The sequence below is a fragment of the Oncorhynchus nerka genome, unplaced genomic scaffold, assembly GCF_034236695.1.
Source record: "Oncorhynchus nerka isolate Pitt River unplaced genomic scaffold, Oner_Uvic_2.0 unplaced_scaffold_687, whole genome shotgun sequence".
In the NCBI taxonomy this organism is placed as follows: domain Eukaryota; kingdom Metazoa; phylum Chordata; class Actinopteri; order Salmoniformes; family Salmonidae; genus Oncorhynchus; species Oncorhynchus nerka.
The window spans coordinates 309308-329070 of NW_027040476.1; the positions used below are offsets into that span (position 1 = coordinate 309308).

At 48.4% G+C, this 19763-nt stretch overlaps 1 pseudogene; it reads left to right on the forward strand.

Annotated features, from left to right (window-relative positions):
* Positions 1-16533, forward strand: part of LOC115127786 (OTU domain-containing protein 7A-like) — a 64989-nt pseudogene extending 48456 nt beyond the window's left edge.
* The last annotated feature ends 3230 nt before the right edge of the window (positions 16534-19763 follow it).

Sequence of the window (19763 nt, forward strand, 5' to 3'; positions counted from 1 at the left end):
AGAGCTGAAGGGTGGGACTGGATGGTGTTGAGAGATAGATGGGAGGGGTTGAATGGAGCTGAAGGATGGGACTGGATGGTGTTCAGAGATAGATGGGAGGGGTTGAATGGAGCTGAAGGATGGGACTGGATGGTGTTCAGAGATAGATGGGAGGGGTTGAATGGAGCTGAAGGATGGGACTGGATGGTGTTCAGAGATAGATGGGAGGGGTTGAGGGGAGCTGAAGGATGGGACTGGATGGTGTTCAGAGATAGATGGGAGGTGTTGAATGGAGCTGAAGGATGGGACTGGATGGTGTTCAGAGATAGATGGGAGGGGTTGAATGGAGCTGAAGGATGGGACTGGATGGTGTTCAGAGATAGATGGGAGGGGTTGAATGGAGCTGAAGGGACTGGATGGTGTTAAGAGATAGATGGGAGGGGTTGAATGGAGCTGGGACTGGATGGTGTTCAGAGACAGATGGGAGGGGTTGAATGGAGCTGAAGGATGGGACTGGATGGTGTTCAGAGATAGATGGGAGGGGTTGAATGGAGCTGAAGGGACTGGATGGTGTTAAGAGATAGATCTGAGGGGTTGAATGGAGCTGAAGGGTGGGACTGGATGGGAGGGGTTGAGGGGAGCTGAAGGATGGGACTGGATGGTGTTAAGAAATAGATGGGAGAGGTTGATTGGAGCTGAAGGATGGGACTGGATGGTGTTAAGAGATAGATGGGAGAGGTTGATTGGAGCTGAAGGATGGGACTGGATGGTGTTAAGAGATAGATGGGAGGGGTTGAATGGATCTGAAGGATGGGACTGGATGGTGTTCAGAGATAGATGGGAGGGGTTGAGTGGAGCTGAAGGATGAGACTGGATGGTGTTCAGAGATAGATGGGAGGGGTTGAATGGAGCTGAAGGACTGGATGGTGTTAAGAGATAGATGGGAGGGGTTGAATGGAGCTGAAGGGTGGGACTGGATGGGAGGGTTGAGGGAGCTGAAGGGACTGGATGGTGTTAAGAGATAGATGGGAGGGGTTGAATGGAGCTGAAGGACTGGATGGTGTTCAGAGATAGATGGGAGGGGTTGAATGGAGCTGAAGGGACTGGATGGTGTTAAGAGATAGATGGGAGGGGTTGAATGGAGCTGAAGGATGGGACTGGATGGTGTTCAGAGATAGATGGGAGGGGTTGAATGGAGATGGGACTGGATGGTGTTAAGAAATAGATGGGAGGGGTTGAATAGAGCTGAAGGGTGGGACTGGATGGTGTTGAGAGATAGATGGGAGGGGTTGAATGGAGCTGAAGGATGGGACTGGATGGTGTTCAGAGATAGATGGGAGGGGTTGAATGGAGCTGAAGGATGGGACTGGATGGTGTTCAGAGATAGATGGGAGGGGTTGAATGGAGCTGAAGGATGGGACTGGATGGTGTTCAGAGATAGATGGGAGGGGTTGAGGGGAGCTGAAGGATGGGACTGGATGGTGTTCAGAGATAGATGGGAGGGGTTGAATGGAGCTGAAGGATGGGACTGGATGGTGTTCAGAGATAGATGGGAGGGGTTGAATGGAGCTGAAGGATGGGACTGGATGGTGTTCAGAGATAGATGGGAGGGTTGAATGGAGCTGAAGGGACTGGATGGTGTTAAGAGATAGATGGGAGGGGTTGAATGGAGCTGGGACTGGATGGTGTTCAGAGACAGATGGGAGGGGTTGAATGGAGCTGAAGGATGGGACTGGATGGTGTTCAGAGATAGATGGGAGGGGTTGAATGGAGCTGAAGGATGGGACTGGATGGTGTTAAGAGATAGATGGGAGGGGTTGAATGGAGCTGAAGGGTGGGACTGGATGGGAGGGGTTGAGGGGAGCTGAAGGATGGGACTGGATGGTGTTAAGAGATAGATGGGAGAGGTTGATTGGAGCTGAAGGATGGGACTGGATGGTGTTAAGAGATAGATGGGAGAGGTTGATTGGAGCTGAAGGATGGGACTGGATGGTGTTAAGAGATAGATGGGAGGGGTTGAATGGATCTGAAGGATGGGACTGGATGGTGTAAAATAGATTTTGTCCATAAAATGTATATAGTATGAATAAGCTGGACATACAGGCCTGTTGTTTACTCCAGTTCGGGGAGGGGTGGTAGGTTTGGAATAACGGAAATATATATACAAAAATGTGTGTGTGTGTGTGTGTGTGTGTGTGTGTGTGTGTGTGTGTGTGTGTGTAAATGTATGTATTTATACGTGTATGTGTGTATGTAAACTCAGCAAAAAATCATCCTCTCAACTGTCAACTGCCTTTATTTTCAGCAAACTTATAATGTGTAAATATTTGTATGAACAGAACAAGATTCAACAACTGAGACATAAACTGAACAAGTTCTTGGAGTTACATTGTGTTGTTTAAGTGTTCCCTTTATTTTTTTGAGCAGTGTCACATAACAAGATGACTAAACAGAAATGGAATAATGTGTCCCTGAACAAAGGGTCAAAATCAAAAGTAACAGTCAGTATCTGGTGTGGCCACCAGCTGCATTAAGTCTCCTCCTCACGGACTGCACCAGATTTGCCAGTTCTTGCTGTGAGATGTTACCCAACTCTTCCACCAAGGCACCTGCAAGTTCCCGGACATTTCGAGGCCCTCACCCTCTGATCCAACAGGTCATGGCAGAACACTGATCAAATCATGCACAGAATGAGCAGTATGGCTGGTGGCATTGTCATGCTGGAGGGTCATGTCAGGATGAGCCTGCAGGAAGGGTACCACATGAGGGAGGAGGATGTCTTCCCTGTAATGCACCGCGTTGATATTGCCTGCAATGACAACAAGCTCAGTCCGATGATGAGTACAGGCCTCGGTGTAACGCTCATTCCTTCAACGATAAACGCGAATCCGACTATCACCCCTGGTGAGACAAACCGCAACTCGTCAGTGAAGAGCACTTTTTGCCAGTCCTGTCTGGTGAGGACCTGCCTTACAACAGATCTACAAGCCCTCAGTCCAGCCTCTCTCAGCCTATTGCGGACAGACTGAGCACTGATGGAGGGATTGTGCGTTACTGGTGTAACTCGGGCAGTTGTTGTTGCCATCCTGTACCTGTCCCGCAGGTGTGATTCTTGGATGTACCGATCCTGTGCAGGTGTTGTTACACGTGGTCTGCCACTGCGAGGACGATCAACTGTCCGTCCTGTCTCCCTGTAGCGCTGTCTTAGGTGTCTCACATTACGGACATTGCAATTTATTACCCTGGCCACATCTGCAGTCCTCATGCCTCCTTGCAGCATGCCTAAGGCACGTTCACACAGATGAGCAGGAACCCTGGGCTTCTTTCTTTTGGTGTTTTTCAGAGTCAGTAGAAAGGCCTCTTTAGTGTCCTAAGTTTTCATAACTGTGATCTTAATTGCCTACCGTCTGTAAGTCGTTAGTGTCTTGACGACCTTTCCACAGGTCCATTAATTGTTTACGGTTCATTGAATAATGATGGGAAACAGTGTTTAAACCCTTTACAATGAAGATCTGTGAACTTATTTCTATTTTTACAAATTATCTTTGAAAGACAGGGTCCTGAAAACGGGGGACGTTTCTTTTTTTGTTGAGTTTACATATAATATATATATATATTATATATTTGCAAAAGAATATATATTGAAAGTGATGCAGACAATTATATTGGTGGAAGCTACAATCTATCTGCACTATTAAAGCTGATCCGCCCACTAACAAAGAGAGAGAGAGAGAGAGAGAGAGAGAGAGAGACAGACAGAGAGAGAGAGAGAGAGAGAGAGAGAGAGAGAGAGAGAGAGAAAGGCATCAGACCCTCGTGACAGAGACTCATCTATCTCTCTCTAGACAGTGTTATTATGGTGTGTGAACATCCACCCACACAACACACTCCCTGTAATGTCAGCGTAGGTGCTTCTCAGCCACATCCGTTGTTTTACATGTTTGGCTGAAGAAGAAAAGGAGAAAAAAGGCCCTCTTGGCATCAAAAGTGTCACGTGGAAGATGATACCAATAGAAGGATGAAAGTTTTACGCAGTGGAACAACAGAGCTCATCTAACCATGACTTTATGAGCCGGGGTTTACTGTGATTAATGGGTCTGTGGCAACTTTCAAAACCGAATCAATTGTCCTCTATTGTCCTCCTGGTCAATAGAGGCTCTGCTTATCTTACCTAGACTGTGTGGTTACCTGTCTGTGTGTTTACCTGTCTGTGTGCTGTGTGGTTACCTGGCTGTGTGGTTACCTGTCTGTGTGCTGTGTGGTTACCTGGCTGTGTGTTTACCTGGCTGTGTGGTTACTTGGCTGTGTGGTTTCCTGTCTGTGCTGTGTGGTTACTTGGCTGTGTGGTTACTTGGCTGTGTGGTTACTTGGCTGTGTGGTTACCTGTCTGTGTGCTGTGTGGTTACCTGGCTGTGTGGTTACCTGGTTGTGTGGTTACCTGTCTGTGTGTTTACCTGTCTGTGTGGTTACCTGTCTGTGTGCTGTGTGGTTACCTGGCTGTGTGGTTACCTGTCTGTGTGCTGTGTGGTTACCTGGCTGTGTGGTTACCTGTCTGTGTGCTGTGTGGTTACCTGTCTGTGTGGTTTCCTGGTTGTGTGGTTACCTGGCTGTGTGTTGTGTGGTTACCTGGCTGTGTGTTGTGTGGTTACATGGCTGTGTGCTGTGTGGTTACCTGCCTGTGTGCTGTGTGGTTACCTGGCTGTGTGGTTACCTGGCTGTGTGGTTACCTGGCTGTGTGGTTACCTGCCTGTGTGCTGTGTGGTTACCTGGCTGTGTGGTTACCTGGCTGTGTGGTTACCTGGCTGTGTGGTTACTTGGCTGTGTGGTTACCTGGCTGTGTGGTTACCTGGCTGTGTGCTGTGTGGTTACCTGTCTGTGTGCTGTGTGGTTACCTGTCTGTGTGCTGTGTGGTTACCTGTCTGTGTGCTGTGTGGTTACCTGGCGGTGTGTTGTGTGGTTACCTGGCTGTGTGTTTACCTGTCTGTGTGCTGTGTGGTTACCTGGCTGTGTGGTTACCTGGCTGTGTGCTGTGTGGTTACCTGTCTGTGTGGTTACCTGTCTGTGTGCTGTGTGGTTACCTGTCTGTGTGGTTACCTGGCTGTGTGGTTACCTGTCTGTGTGGTTACCTGGCTGTGTGGTGTGTGGTTACCTGGCTGTGTGCTGTGTGGTTACCTGTCTGTGTGGTTACCTGGCTGTGTGTTGTGTGGTTACCTGGCTGTGTGCTGTATGGTTACCTGGCTGTGTGCTGTGTGGTTATCTGGCTGTGTGGTTACCTGGCTGTGTGCTGTGTGGTTACCTGGCTGTGTGTTGTGTGGTTACCTGTCTGTGTGCTGTGTGGTTATCTGGCTGTATGGTTACCAGTCTGTGTGCTGTGTGGTTATCTGGCTGTGTGGTTACCTGTCTGTGTGCTGTATGGTTACCTGGCTGTGTGCTGTATGGTTACCTGGCTGTGTGTTTACCTGTCTGCTATGGACCTGTCTGGGAAGGTTACCTGGCTGTGTGCTGTAGACCTGGCTGACAACCTGTCAAGCTGGCCAAGTGTGGTTAGGCTGTGTGCTGTACGACAAACTGGTGGTGGTGGTGGTTACCTGGCTGTGTGGGTGGACCTGGGTGTGCTGGTGGTTACCTGGCTGTGTGCTGTGTGGTTACCTGGCTGTGTGCTGTGGGTTACCTGTCTGTGTGCTGTATGGTTACCTGGCTGTGTGCTGTGGGTTACCTGGCTGGAGCTGTGTGGTTAGGGGTCTGTGTGTGTGCTGGATGGTTACCTAGCTGGTGGTATGGTTACCTGGGGTGTGTGTTGTACCCCTGCTTATCTGATCTGATCTGTGTTTTCCAGCTGTGATCCCGCTGACCGACTCAGAACACAAGCTGCTATCTCTCCACTGTGGAGGACCCTGGGAAGGACTGGGAGTGGGCCGAGAAAACAAAGACAACAAAGGAGCCAGAGTGAGTTCCCCCTACAACAAAGAAAACAGGTATGGTGGTGGAGGGGGTAGTAGAAAGGAGGGGGTAGTAGAGGTGGAGGGGGTAGTAGAGGGGTGGAGGGGGTAGTAGAGGTGGAGGGGGTAGTAGGGGTGGAGGGGACCAGTTAAAGCCCTGCTTCCTCTCTGTGGGAGGACAGTAAATACAGAGGAGAAGTGAGAAAAACAAAGACAGAAAGGAGGAGAGGAGATCCCCCTCTAATCATAGAAAGGAGGATATGAGATCCCCCTCTAATCATAGGAGGATATGAGATCCCCCTCTAATCATAGAAAGGAGGAGAGGAGATCCCCCTCTAATCATAGAAAGGAGGAGAGGAGATCCCCCTCTAATCATAGGAGGAGAGGAGATCCTCTAATCATAGAGTCATTATCTCTAGGCGTCGTCCATCATTATCTTCTATAGCGCTGCTTTACACAGAGGATCTCAACTCTGATCTGAATGGCATAATCAAATGGAACACTGTCTGCCTGTCGTGGAGCACTCTGTCTGTCTGTCTGTCTGTCATGGAGCACTGTCTGTCTGTCATGGAGCACTGTCTGTCTGTCTGTCTGTCTGTCTGTCTGTCATGGAGCACTGTCTGTCTGTCATGGAGCACTGTCTGTCTGTCTGTCTGTCTGTCATGGAGCACTGTCTGTCTGTCTGTCTGTCATGGAGCACTGTCTGTCTGTCTGTCTGTCTGTCTGTCATGGAGCACTGTCTGTCTGTCTGTCTTGGAGCACTGTCTGTCTGTCTTGGAGCACTGTCTGTCTTGGAGCACTGTCTGTCATGGAGCACTGTCTGTCTGTCTGTCTTGGAGCACTGTCTGTCTGTCATGGAGCACTGTCTGTCTGCCTGTCATGGAACACTGTCTGTCTGTCATGGAGCACTGTCTGTCTGTCATGGAGCACTGTCTGTCTGTCATGGAGCACTGTCTGTCTGCCTGTCATGGAGCACTGTCTGTCTGTCATGGAGCACTGTCTGCCTGTCATGGAGCACTGTCTGTCTGTCATGGAGCACTGTCTATCTGTCATGGAGCACTGTCTGTCTGTCATGGAACACTGTCTGTCATGGAGCACTGTCTGCCTGTCATGGAGCACTGACTGTCTGTCATGGAGCACTGTCTGCCTGTCTTGGAGCACTGTCTGTCTGTCATGAAGCACTGTCTGGCTGTCTGTCTGTCATGGAGCACTGTCTGCCTGTTATGGAGCACTGTCTGTCTGTCATGGAGCACTGTCTGCCTGTCATGGAGCACTGTCTGCCTGTCATGAAGCAATGTCTGTCTCTCTGTCTGTCTGTCTGTCATGGAGCACTGTCTGTCTGTCTGTCTGTCATGGAGCACTGTCTGTCTGCCTGTCTTGGAGCACTGTCTGTCTGCCTGTCATGGAGCACTGTCTGTCTGTCATGGAGCACTGACTGTCTGTCATGGAGCACTGACTGTCTGTCATGGAGCACTGTCTGCCTGTCTTGGAGCACCGTCTGTCTGCCTGTCATGGAGCACTGTCTGTCTGCCTGTCATGGAGCACTGTCTGTCTGTCTGTCATGGAGCACTGTCTGTCTGTCATGGAGCACTGACTGTCTGTCATGGAGCACTGACTGTCTGTCATGGAGCACTGACTGTCTGTCATGGAGCACTGTCTGCCTGTCTTGGAGCACTGTCTGTCTGTCTGTCATGGAGCACTGTCTGCCTGTCATGGAGCACTGTCTGCCTGTCATGAAGCAATGTCTGTCTGTCTGTCTGTCTGTCTGTCATGGAGCACTGTCTGTCTGTCTGTCTGTCATGGAGCACTGTCTGTCTGCCTGTCTTGGAGCACTGTCTGTCTGCCTGTCATGGAGCACTGTCTGTCTGTCATGGAGCACTGACTGTCTGTCATGGAGCACTGACTGTCTGTCATGGAGCACTGACTGTCTGTCATGGAGCACTGACTGTCTGTCATGGAGCACTGTCTGCCTGTCTTGGAGCACCGTCTGTCTGCCTGTCATGGAGCACTGTCTGTCTGCCTGTCATGGAGCACTGTCTGTCTGTCTGTCATGGAGCACTGTCTGTCTGTCATGGAGCACTGACTGTCTGTCATGGAGCACTGACTGTCTGTCATGGAGCACTGACTGTCTGTCATGGAGCACTGTCTGCCTGTCTTGGAGCACTGTCTGTCTGCCTGTCATGGAGCACTGTCTGCCTGTCATGGAGCACTGACTGTCTGTCATGGAGCACTGTCTGAAGGTGTTTGTGAAGTTACAGACTCTGAAGGTGTTTGTGAAGTTAGAGCTCCTGTCTTTTTTGCTATTTACTTTTCTATCTAAAAGACAGTTTTAAGATTTTAAAAATAAGTTTCTAGTGGAGTTAAAGGCACTACAATGATGCAATGGAGCCTTGCCTCGGTTGCAACTGAGGTCTTTTATGGTCCTTCTCCCTTGGAGCAGCTGGGTTCTCTGGCAGCAGCTGACAATATGTAAATAACTCTGTCCATTTACTTTGTCAAGTAAGTTTCCAGTGTATTCCACTGCAAGACAAAATAGAACGTTTTTAGGGCCCTGGTCAATCAGACAAAACAGGAAGGTGTAGGGCCCTGGTCAACCAGACAAAACAGGAAGGTGTAGGGGCCCTGGTCAACAAGACAAAACAGGAAGGTGTAGGGCCCTGGTCAACAAGACAAAACAGGAAGGTGTAGGGGCCCTGGTCAACAAGACAAAACAGGAAGGTGTAGGGCCCTGGTCAACCAGACAAAACAGGAAGGTGTAGGGGCCCTGGTCAACAAGACAAAACAGGAAGGTGTAGGGGCCCTGGTCAACAAGACAAAACAGGAAGGTGTAGGGGCCCTGGTCAACCAGACAAAACAGGAAGGTGTAGGGGCCCTGGTCAACAAGACAAAACAGGAAGGTGTAGGGCCCTGGTCAACCAGACAAAACAGGAAGGTGTAGGGGCCCTAGTCAACAAGACAAAACAGGAAGGTGTAGGGTCCTGGTCAACCAGAAAAAACAGGAAGGTGTAGGGGCCCTGGTCAACAAGACAAAACAGGAAGGTGTAGGGCCCTGGTCAATCAGACAAAACAGGAAGGTGTAGGGCCCTGGTCAACAAGACAAAACAGGAAGTTATAGGGCCCTGGTCAATCAGACAAAACAGGAAGGTGTAGGGCCCTGGTCAACCAGACAAAACAGGAAGTTATAGGGCCCTGGTCAACCAGACAAAACTGGAATGTGTAGGGCCCTGGTCAATCAGACAAAACAGGAAGTTATAGGGCCCTGGTCAACCAGACAAAACAGGAAGGTGTAGGGGCCCTGGTCAACAAGACAAAACAGGAAGGTGTAGGGCCCTGGTCAATCAGACAAAACAGGAAGGTGTAGGGCCCTGGTCAACCAGACAAAACAGGAAGTTATAGGGCCCTGGTCAATCAGACAAAACTGGAAGGTGTAGGAGCCCTGTCAATCAGACAAAACAGGAAGGTGTAGGGCCCTGGTCAACCAGACAAAACTGGAAGTTTTAGGGCCCTGGTCAATCAGAACGTTATAGGGCCCTGGTCAATCAGAACGTTATAGGGCCCTGGTCAATCAGAACGTTATAGGGCCCTGGTCAATCAGAACGTTTTAGGGCCCTGGTCAATCAGAACATTATAGGGCCCTGGTCAATCAGAACGTTATAGGGCCCTGGTCAATCAGAACGTTATAGGGCCCTGGTCAATCAGAACGTTATAGGGCCCTGGTCAATCAGAACGTTATAGGGCCCTGGTCAATCAGAACGTTATAGGGCCCTGGTCAATCAGAACGTTATAGGGCCCTGGTCAATCAGAACGTTATAGGGCCCTGGTCAATCAGAACGTTATAGGGCCCTGGTCAATCAGAACGTTATAGGGCCCTGGTCAATCAGAACGTTATAGGGCCCTGGTCAATCAGAACGTTATAGGGCCCTGGTCAATCAGAACGTTATAGGGCCCTGGTCAATCAGAACGTTATAGGGCCCTGGTCAATCAGAACGTTATAGGGCCCTGGTCAATCAGAACGTTATAGGGCCCTGGTCAATCAGAACGTTAAGGGCCCTGGTCAATCAGAACGTTATAGGGCCCTGGTCAATCAGAACGTTATAGGGCCCTGGTCAATCAGAACGTTATAGGGCCCTGGTCAATCAGAACGTTATAGGGCCCTGGTCAATCAGAACGTTATAGGGCCCTGGTCAATCAGAACGTTATAGGGCCCTGGTCAATCAGAACGTTATAGGGCCCTGGTCAATCAGAACGTTATAGGGCCCTGGTCAATCAGAACGTTATAGATGCCCTGGTCAATCAGAACGTTATAGGGCCCTGGTCAATCAGAACGTTATAGGGCCCTGGTCAATCAGAACGTTATAGGGCCCTGGTCAATCAGAACGTTATAGGGCCCTGGTCAATCAGAACGTTATAGGGCCCTGGTCAATCAGAACGTTATAGGGCCCTGGTCAATCAGAACGTTATAGGGCCCTGGTCAATCAGAACGTTATAGGGCCCTGGTCAATCAGAACGTTATAGGGCCCTGGTCAATCAGAACGTTATAGGGCCCTGGTCAATCAGAACGTTATAGGGCCCTGGTCAATCAGAACGTTATAGGGCCCTGGTCAATCAGAACGTTATAGGGCCCTGGTCAATCAGAACGTTATAGGGCCCTGGTCAATCAGAACGTTATAGGGCCCTGGTCAATCAGAACGTTATAGGGCCCTGGTCAATCAGAACGTTATAGGGCCCTGGTCAATCAGAACGTTATAGGGCCCTGGTCAATCAGAACGTTATAGGGCCCTGGTCAATCAGAACGTTATAGGGCCCTGGTCAATCAGAACGTTATAGGGCCCTGGTCAATCAGAACGTTATAGGGCCCTGGTCAATCAGAACGTTATAGGGCCCTGGTCAATCAGAACGTTATAGGGCCCTGGTCAATCAAGTCAGCTAACTGTGCTGCTGTAGTGTTCAATTTTAATTCATTGCTAAATAAACTCAGCAACTGCGTTTATTTTCAGCAAACTTAACATGTGTAAATATTTGTATGAACATAACAAGATTCAACAACTGAGACTAAACAAGTTCCACAGACATCGAGACCGTGGACTGCACCAGATTTGCCCGTTCTTGCTGTGAGATGTTACCCCATTCTTCCACCAAGGCACCTGCAAGTTCCCGGACATTTCTGGGGGGGAATGGCCCTAGCCCTCACCCTCCGATCCAACAGGTCCCAGACGTGCTCAATGGGATTGAGATCTAGGCTCTTCGCTGGCCATAGCAGAACAATGACATTCCGGTCTTGCAGGAAATCACGCACAGAACGAGCAGTATGGCTGGTGGCATTGTCATGCTGGAGGGTCATGTCAGGATGAGCCTGCAGGAAGGGTACCACATGAGGGAGGAGGATGTCTTCCCTGTAACACACAGCGTTGAGATTGTCTGCAATGACAACAAGCTCAGTCCGATGATGCTGTGACACACCGCCCCAGACCATGACGGCCCCTCCACCTCCAAATCGATCCCGCTCCAGAGTACAGGCCTCGGTGTAACGCTCATTCCTTCAACGATAAACGCGAAACCGAGACTCGTCAGTGAAGAGCACTTTTTGCCAGTCCTGTCTGGTCCAGCGACGGTGGGTTTGTGCCCATAGGCGACGTTGTTGCCGGTGTTGTCTGGTGTGGACCTGCCTTACAACAGGCCTACAAGCCCTCAGTCCAGCCTCTCTCAGCCTATTGCGGACAGACTGAGCACTGATGGAGGGATTGTGCGTTCCTGGTGTAACTCAGGCAGTTGTTGTTGCCATCCTGTACCTGTCCCGCAGGTGTGATTCTTGGATGTACCGATCCTGTGCAGGTGTTGTTTCACGTGGTCTGCCACTGCGAGGACGATCAGCTGTCCGTCCTGTCTCCCTGTAGAGCTGTCTTAGGTGTCTCACAGTACGGACATTGCAATTTATTGCCCTGGCCACATCTGCAGTCCTCATGCCTCCTTGCAGCATGCCTAAAGGCACGTTCACGCAGATGAGCAGGGACCCTGGGCATCTTTCTTTTGGTGTTTTTCAGAGTCAGTAGAAAGGCCTCTTTAGTGTCCTAAGTTTTCAGAACTGTGATCTTAATTGCCTACCGTAAGTCGTTAGTGTCTTGACGACCTTTCCACAGGTCCATTCATTGTTTACGGTTCATTGAACAAGCATGGAAAACAGTGTTTAAACCCTTTACAATGAAGATCTGTGAACTTATTTGGATTTGTACTAATTATCTTTGAAAGACAGAATCCTGAAAAAGGGACGTTTCTTTTTTTTGCTGAGTTTATATTTCTTCAAAAGCGTAGCATTTATAATCCAGATTTACTGTTGCTATCTAATGTTCGTAACCTTTCTCCCTCAGTTTAATCCTGTCTCTGGAAGCCAAACTGAACCTGCTGCATAACTACATGAACGTAACATGGATCAGGATACCATCTGAGACCAGGGTACCTCTCCTCTTTCTCTTCCACATTGATTGGCTAATGCCAGCAAATAATTGTTGTGAATGAATTTGATAGGTTGTTCTGCATTCGTGTTGTACTGCCAGCTCCCCATTGATTGGCTAATGCCAGCAAATAGTTGTTGTGAATAGATTTGATAGGTTGTTCTGCATCCGTGTTGTACTGCCAGCTCCCCAGCACCTTACTGTACAAGGAATAAAGCAAACTACGATTTGATGTCATAGTCTTGAAATGGAGTAGATTAGACAGGTCAACATCATTTACTGATGGTGCTTCCTCTCCCTCCCTCTCTCTCTCTCTCCAGGCTCCCCTGGCCCAGCCGGAGTCTCCCACGGCGTCCCACGGGGGCGACGACGTCCAGTCTCTAGCCGACTCCATGGACTCCGACCGAGACTCCGTCTGCAGCAACTCCAACGTCAACAACGGCAAGGTCTCTGCAAAGGACAAGGACAAGGATCCCAAGGAGAAGACGGAGAGGCAGCAACAGCGTAAAGACAAGGACAAGACCAGGACGGACTCTGTGGCCAACAAGCTAGGCAGCTTCAGCAAAACACTTGGTATCAAGCTGAAGAAGAACATGGGAGGTCTGGGAGGGCTGGTCCACGGAAAGATCAACCGCTCCAACTCTGGAGGCAACGGCCGGAACAACGGAGGAATGGGGGGCGGCAACGGAGGAGGGGGGGCGGCAATGGAGGAGGGACAGAGAATAACGTAGAGAAGAAGAAGGAGAAAAAGGAAGGAAAAGCCCGGAAGGATGGAGGAGGAGGAGAGAAGGAGGGCCAGTCTGCGAGTACGTCCTTCTCCTCGGACAAGACCACCAGCCCGTCTCCCACCGAGCGTCCCCAGGCGTGCCCTCTCCTCCCGGGAACGGGACAGGGACAGGGGGGGTCTCCTGGCCAGGCTGGTGGGGGACAAGGCCCTGTCGGAGCACTGGAAGTACAGCACAGACGTCAAGCTGAGCCTCAACATACTGAGAGCCGCCATGCAGGGCGAGAGGAAGTTCATCTTCGCCGGCCTTCTCCTCACCTCCCATCGCCACCAGTTCCACGAGGAGATGATCTCCTTCTACCTGACCTCCGCTCAGGAGCGCTTCTCTGCCGAGCAGGAGACCAGGAGGAAGGAAGGAGAGAAGAAACCTGCAGCAAACTCTACAACCACGACTACTATGACCAACGGGCCCTCCAACGCCCTGAAGAAACCAGAGCAGGAGAGCGCCCCTCACCGGGAGAGAGAGAGGGAGAAGGAAAGAGAGAGAGAAAAGGAGAGGGAGAGAGAGAGGGAGAGAGAGAGGGAGAGAGAGAGGGAGAGAGAGAGAGAAAGGGAGAGAGAGAAGGAGAGAGAGAGGGAGAGAGAGAGGGAGAGAGAGAGAGAAAGGGAGAGAGAGAGGGAGCGAGACACCCGCACCCCTCCTCCTCCTCCCTCCTGCCCTCCTCCTCCTACTCCCCTTCCCCAGGACTTCATCTCTTCCCCAGCCAGACACCACCAAAGCCATACCCCTCACACCCCCCCACAGATTGCCCTGAAGATGCAGGGCCGCCACAGCCCCTCCCCCAACTCCTCCCCCAGCAACGGTGCTACCAGGAGACCGGGGTCCGTCCCCCCTGTCCCCAGGCCCGTCCCAACTACAGTCCCAGTGTCAGCCCACTACAGCCATACCCCTCCCATCCAGAGGTCCAGTATCATCCAGCTGAGAGACGTCAACCTCCAGGCCCTCCAGGCACCCAGCTTCCAGCCGGACGACCCCCAGCCCAGCTACAAGCCTCCTCTGGTGGGCACCCTGAAGACCTGTGCCACTTACCCCCAGCAGAACCGCTCTCTGTCCTCCCAGAGCTACTCTCCAGCCCGCCTGTCTGGGGTCCGTTTGGGCGCCGGGGTCAACCACACCCACCCGGGGGTCCCAGGCACCACGGAGCCCTACAACATGCCTGGGGAGCACAAGTCCCATACCTATACCAACGGCTTCAACGCTAGCCACATACAGGACTGTCTGGAGTTCGCCGACGCCGACGTAACTCAGACCTGGGGGAGCAGTAGGGTCACCAGGACGGGTTCGGGGTCCGACAAGGTCAAAAGTCAGATCGGTAGCGCCGGTGGGGGTTGCCTGGTGTACTGCCTGCAGCAGAGGAGATGCAAGAGGGAGAAGTGCTCCTTCTACGGTCGCCCGGAGACAGATAACTACTGTTCCTACTGCTTCAAGGAGGATCTGAAACACAAGGAGAGGGAGGCCAAGGCTCTCAGTAGGCCTGGGTAGCCCCTGGTAGCGCGCCAGCCAGAGGTGCTGCTACTCTATAGCCTGGTGTGCTATCTATCGCACGACAGGTACTGCAAACCCCAGCTGCTGACAACGCAACACAACAGACAGACAGACAGAACTGTGTCCATAGAGAAGGCGATAGAGCAGGTTCTACTCAATAGACTGTCTGTGGCCGTTGGGACATCCAGACAGACAGACAGACAGACAGACATGCTCAGAGCCTGTTGATCGCCTGCTCTGTTTGAAACGTTTGATTCCTGTCACTTCTTCTGTCTCAGTGTACAGTACAGGAGGCTACTGTAAAGGACACAACTACTTGATGACAAGAAGGGTAGATCTCTGTCCACTTAACATCTTTGGCCAGCAGGAATTTATAACTTTGTTCGTTAAAAAAAATTGGTTCAACTTCAATTTTTGGTTAGTATTATGGAGAAATGTCTTGTGTTTTTTGCCCACAACTTGAATGGCAAACTAAGATATAATTTCAGGCAGATACAGTACACATAAAAATAGCAATTGCATTTTGTTGTGCAGTGGTTCAAAACGTAAACTTAAATCGAACATCTAACTAAAAACGTACTGTTTTGATCTTAAAATCTTCAACCAACTTTAAAAACAAACTTCTCAAAGCAATACGTTAGTAACTTCAACGTTTTGTTTTATTTTTTTAATCAATAATTGTCCTAATGGCAACTCACTGTGAACCCTTTCTGTTGTCTATGCAACTCATGTTGGCTTCAGTAGAGAGTTCAAATCTGTTGTCTAGGCAACTCATGTTGGCTTCAGTAGAGAGTTCAAATCTGTTGTCTAGGCAACTCATGTTGGCTTCAGTAGAGAGTTCAAATCTGTTGTCTAGGCAACTCATGTTGGCTTCAGTAGAGAGTTCAAATCTGTTGTCTAGGCAACTCATGTTGGCTTCAGTAGAGAGTTCAAATCTGTTGTCTAGGCAACTCATGTTGGCTTCAGTAGAGAGTTCAAATCTGTTGTCTAGGCAACTCATGTTGGCTTCAGTAGAGAGTTCAAATCTGTTGTCTAGGCAACTCATGTTGGCTTCAGTAGAGAGTTCAAATCCTCTGGTGCAGCTGAAAGACAATAGACGACAACAGGCCGGATATTCAGTCAACTGCAAACAAACCCACACCAAGGAAAATAACCGTTTCGTGTGGTGAAAACTGCACTTTGTAAGTTAAATTTGCCGTGTGCCCTCCTCACATTGATTACCCGGTATAAACGATACAACAACTAAATCTAATTGGTTTTAATGAATCGTACTCCTTACCACAGCGAGGGCAGGGATACTGTTTCCAGTGCTAGTTTGATTGGTCTGCCTCAAAAAAGGTTTTATTTAATGTTTTCCACTACATTCTAAACGTCTTAGATAAACCGAATGCGTTTTCATCAGCAGTTGATTATCTTAGTTGTTAGTCTACAGGTGCTCTGTGGTGTTTGCTACCATTAGGTTTTTTCACATTTGAATATCTTAACGTTCATTACAACGACAAAAGAACATGAAATCTCCTGGCCAAAGATGTTAAATATATATATAGAGAGAGAGAGAGAACGCTCTTCAAAACACTCCTGAATATAATGCAGTTTGGGATCCTTTTTATGTACCTGGTTCATGGACTCTCACCATTTAAAATGTAAAAAATATGATTTTGTATTCATTTGAGAGTTTTACACAACTTAAATTATTAATTTGCACATTAGATACCAATGTACAGTACATAGCAAAAATGAGGAACAAAATAAGATTAGTATATTGTGTAAAAAAAAAATCAATTTGTGTGTTTTTGTGTATAGAGAATGTGATGAGGGGGAATTTACAAACCAAGGCTATACAAGTGTTATAGAGAAAATATTTTTATATGATTTTCACTAAATGCCATGAAGCAATATTTCGCGCTTTTTTTCTTATGGACACCGTTTGTCACTTTGGTAAGTTACTTTAAGGGCACGGACGTTAGGTGGTGGTGGGGGGAGGGGCCGAACGCGAAGCGCCGGTTGGTCGAGGGTTGGACCTACATCATATCAAGGGAAAATGACCTGTCGTATTGTCATGATTGTCTCAATCAATCTGACATTGAAGGGCTGGTTGGTTTTAAAACGGGTTGATAGATCGTCGATATATATATATATATATATATATATATATACACACAACATCCTTCAAGCATCACCACATTTACGAGATTCTACGGGCATGTGTTACACCCTATCCTGGTTGGTCCACTGGGCTGCGTATTGCCGACCAAACTGTAACATGTGGTTAACCAGACGTTTTAAATGTGAAGAGGGGATATTTCCTAGTTCCTGGTTCATCACGAGTCATCAGAAGTCACATGATGACGGTGAAAACTAATTGTTGTTGTTGTTGTCGTTTTAAATTCATATGTAAAAGCACAACATATATTCATTAATACTATGTTGTACTTCCCACAGTGGGTATCTGTCTGTCCCTACCCACGGCATTATGTTGTCCTATAGTTTAAGGGTTAAAAGACATACTGTTGAGATTCAGGTTGCCTGTATACATAATGTGTCCCAGAGGAGGAGTACTCATCTAGGATCAGGTCCCCCCCCCCCACAGTCCATTCATTATAGTCTTAACAGAGTTGATCCGAGAACAGCACTCCTACTCTGGGAGACTTAATGAATATGGGGCCTGGTGTCTTGTCACCCAAACAGAACCCATCCATCCAGAGTCCTATGGAGTGAACAGTAACGGTTAGAACCTATCCATCCAGAGTCCTATGGAGTGAACAGTAACGGTTAGAACCTATCCATCCAGAGTCCTATGGAATAAACAGTTATGAACAGTAACGGTTAGAACCCATCCAACCAGAGTCCTATGGAGTGAACAGTAACGGTTAGAACCCATCCATCCAGAGTCCTATGGAGTGAACAGTAACGGTTAGAACCCATCCATCCAGAGTCCTATGGAATAAACAGTTATGAACAGTATCGGTTAGAACCCATCCATCCAGAGTCCTATGGAATAAACAGTTATGAACAGTATCGGTTAGAACCCATCCATCCAGAGTCCTATGGTATAAACTGTTATGAACAGTAACGGTTAGAACCCATCCATCCAGAGTCCTATGGAATAAACAGTTATGAACAGTATCGGTTAGAACCCATCCATTCAGAGTCCTATGGAATAAACTGTTATGAACAGTAACGGTTAGAACCCATCCATCCAGAGTCCTATGGAATAAACTGTTATGAACAGTAACGGTTAGAACCCATCCATTCAGAGTCCTATGGTATAAACAGTTATGAACAGTAACGGTTAGAACCCATCCATCCAGAGTCCTATGGAATAAACTGTTATGAACAGTAACGGTTAGAACCCATCCATCCAGAGTCCTATGGAATAAACTGTTATGAACAGTAACGGTTAGAACCCATCCATCCAGAGTCCTATGGAATAAACTGTTATGAACAGTAATGGTTAGAACCCATCCATTCAGAGTCCTATGGTATAAACTGTTATGAACAGTAACAGTTAGAACCCATCCATTCAGAGTCCTATGTAATAAACTGTTATGAACAGTAACGGTTAGAACCCATCCATCCAGAGTCCTATGGAATAAACTGTTATGAACAGTAACGGTTAGAACCCATCCATCCAGAGTCCTATGGAATAATCTGTTATGAACAGTAACGGTTAGAACCCATCCATCCAGAGTCCTATGTAATAAACAGTGGGAACGGTAAGTGATGGCATATCAACTAACTCACCTAACTGGTACAGTGTCTTCATCTCTACATAATGGTCAGATTGTATGTATATGCAGAGCCGGGGCTTGAATTTATAGATCTGTCTATAGCAAGATGGCAGGGTGTGTGTGTGAGAGAGTCTAATCTGAAATACCTCAGTTGTCCTATCCGGGGGTTTTGTGGTTGTCGACAATGGTTTGGCATCGACTTTCACGTCTTTGATTTGCAATAATAATAAATTGTCCTTGTGTTCTGTTGTTGGTTATAGATCAGGGGTTCCCAAACATCCCCCCCCCATGTTTTCACTCAGAGCCCCCCTTCCAGCGTTGGGTAACATCCCCCCCCCACCCCCATGTTTTCACTCAGAGCCCCCTTCCAGCGTTGGGTAACACCCCCCCCCCTCAATCCCGTCCCACGGCCCCCCTCCTGCCCCATGTTTATTTCTATGGGCACAGGCACTGTTAATGACACAAACTGTTGACACCCCGCTTGTTGGTAGAGAGAATTTAGCAGGTTTAAAGCTCATCTGCTATTCTACACAATGTGTCACGGGGTACAAGGAAAATGTTGTCGTTTTAATGCTCATTTTCTTGCAGTTATTTACACATTTGATCACGTCTAATGTGTATTCATGTGATATTTGAGTGACTCAAAAACTACAACGATATTTATGGGCTAAAAAAACCGAAGTAAAAAGACGGCCGTGGGCTGATTGATCTGGACATTCCTGACTAGTTATAAATATCTCTCTAATGTGAACAATGACTAACATGACAAGAGGAGCTGATGATGTCATACCCCATTTAGAAATGTCACCTTGTACATTCTACTAATATAACTTTCAGGACTAAGTTTAAAGCTGGACTGAGTTCCTTAAAAAAAATATATATATATATATATACGTATATATTTTTTTTAAATGGAGAGGGGAGGACCACGTGCTGCCGCTGCGGGGTGGGGGGGGGGGGGCGGGGGGCGCCCCACAGTTTGGGAACCGCTGATATAGACGACCACCTATTGTTTCAATCAATCAGCTGTGTTTCAGTACAATGTCTATATGGGGTACATGTCAATGAAGCCAAATGTTAATTTTGTTAGTGTCTTAGTTTGCCCTACATTGCAATAACAACGATAGAGACCTTTGAAAATTGGACCATCCAAACCTTTATTCAAAGAAAGCACTGTTGTGATATTTAAAAAGGCAAGAAACAATGCTTAACCTACTGTACCAGTGAGTGGATGAGGTGTTGTGCAGCACCAATACCTACCACTGAGTGGATGAGGTCATGTGCAGCACCAATACCTACCAGTGAGTGGATGAGGTGTTGTGCAGCACCAATACCTACCTACCAGTGAGTGGATGAGGTGATGTGCAGCACCAATACCTACCACTGAGTGGATGA